This window comes from Entamoeba dispar, genomic scaffold, assembly GCF_000209125.1.
Source record: "Entamoeba dispar SAW760 scf_1105229462643 genomic scaffold, whole genome shotgun sequence".
NCBI lineage: Eukaryota > Evosea > Mastigamoebida > Endamoebidae > Entamoeba > Entamoeba dispar.
In genome coordinates this window covers 1-1,938 of record NW_001855295.1, presented here as the reverse complement: position 1 = coordinate 1,938, position 1,938 = coordinate 1, and the positions used below count along the sequence as shown (strand labels likewise).

Here is a 1,938-nt window from a genome sequence, read left to right as displayed (position 1 = left end):
TAAGATATACAAGAATAGACAAATAGAATTAAAATACAATAATAATATAAATGAAAGATAATATTAATACTTTTATTTACAATAAAATAATGAAATAGATAATAGTTTTAATAAATAATATTAAATGATGAAAGAATAAACAATATAAAAAATACTGAAATAAATATTCAAATAAATATAATGAAATAACTAAAAAGAAAGATAATAAATTAAATTAAATTCATTAATAAATACTCATTGTAATAATATGTTCATATGCTTAGTTGATGAAATCAATATTAATCAAATAAAACTGGAAAATAAAATAATAAAGAATATTATGAAAAACACAAATAATTAATGATAAAATAATTAAAAAAAAGAAGAAAATATACGAGTTATTCATAAAATTAAATATAGTACGATATTAGAAATAATTAAAATACAATAAACAATTATTTAAACAATAAATAGAACATAAGCAACAAAAATGAAATAACTAGAAATAATATTTATGAATCAATATAATCAAATCATATTTATTTGATAAATTGAACATAACATTATTGAATAAATCAACACCAATACATGAAACTAATGGTAAGATAAAGTTTAATGAAATCACACCAATAATATAATATTAAATAAGTAAACAATTAATATATATTGTATTAATTAATTATATAAATAAAATATTAAAATATCAAATAAATCATGATGGTTTTATTTCATTATCAAATAAATTTAATTATATTAATACATATTAATTAGAACTAATGAAGTTAATCTATATATCAATGAAATTATATAATCAAATTAAAAGATATATATTATCTATTAAAATTGAAAATGAAATAAATAACAGATACATAATAATAATTAAAATAGAGAATACTAATAATAAAAAGAATGTACAGAAAAAGCAATAGAAAATAGATAAAATCATAATATATTATACTAAATCAAAGAATGATATATAAATGAAGTAGACAATGAATATTCATCTCAATACATTAAATGAATTTACTTCATTTATTAATATTAAATTACATCACAATCAAACAAATAATAGAATAAAATAATAATAATAAAAGAAAAATAATTAAAAATAAAATAATATCAAAAATAAATAAAATCAATATATATTAAATAACAATAAACATACAAAAAATTAAACAAATAGTGGACATAAAAAGAATAATAATAACAAAATGAAAACACAAGAAAGAATTAATAACATTATTTAATTAATACGAAAAAAGTAGGAATAGAAAATAAAAGATAAAATATAAAAAGAAATAGAAATCAATACTTATGAGATATTTGAAAAAAATTATAAACAATAAATAACAGAATTTCAAACAAAATAAAATAAGTTATCATTTAGAAAGAAATAAAAGAGAAAGAAGAAATAATAAAACGAAAGAAGAGAATAAAAGAAAAGATAAAAGAAATAAAAGAATAATATCATAATAAATAGATAAATAAAAAATTAACATTAAAAAATGAAAAAGAATAAATTAATGATATTGGCAATAATTTAAAATTTTATAAGTCATTAAATATTAAATATAATAAATATATTCAAATAATAATAATAATGCACGAAAATATAATAATATGATTAAGAAATAGTATAATCCAAGTTGAAAATAAAAAATAATTTAAATATTGTACACATAACATATATAACATTATATTATTAGTATATAAAATATTGAAAAAGAGATAAATTAAAATGAATAAATAATTAAATTAACAATTAAGAACAATGATAAAAAAATAGAAAATGTATATTTACAATATTAATTCATTGTATACCTTCACCTATTGTTTAATTACAATTACTTATAATAATTATTTATTACATCGAATAGTATTAAATTTATAATATGAAACACTATATCTTTAATATAATAAATAAAAAAAATAATATTAATGATGTAATTAATACACAAA

General features: G+C 13.9%; 11 annotated features.

The window, feature by feature from the left end:
* The first annotated feature begins 37 nt into the window (after positions 1 to 37).
* Positions 38 to 219: a microsatellite.
* Positions 85 to 233: a microsatellite.
* A 47-nt stretch (positions 234 to 280) lies between these two features.
* Positions 281 to 431: a microsatellite.
* Positions 432 to 607: 176 nt separating this feature from the next.
* Positions 608 to 866: a sequence feature (AT_rich).
* A 122-nt stretch (positions 867 to 988) lies between these two features.
* Positions 989 to 1,155: a microsatellite.
* Positions 1,039 to 1,213: a microsatellite.
* A 23-nt stretch (positions 1,214 to 1,236) lies between these two features.
* Positions 1,237 to 1,288: a microsatellite.
* A 35-nt stretch (positions 1,289 to 1,323) lies between these two features.
* Positions 1,324 to 1,503: a microsatellite.
* Positions 1,504 to 1,547: 44 nt separating this feature from the next.
* Positions 1,548 to 1,697: a microsatellite.
* Positions 1,698 to 1,701: 4 nt separating this feature from the next.
* Positions 1,702 to 1,775: a microsatellite.
* A 37-nt stretch (positions 1,776 to 1,812) lies between these two features.
* Positions 1,813 to 1,919: a sequence feature (AT_rich).
* Positions 1,920 to 1,938: the final 19 nt, after the last annotated feature.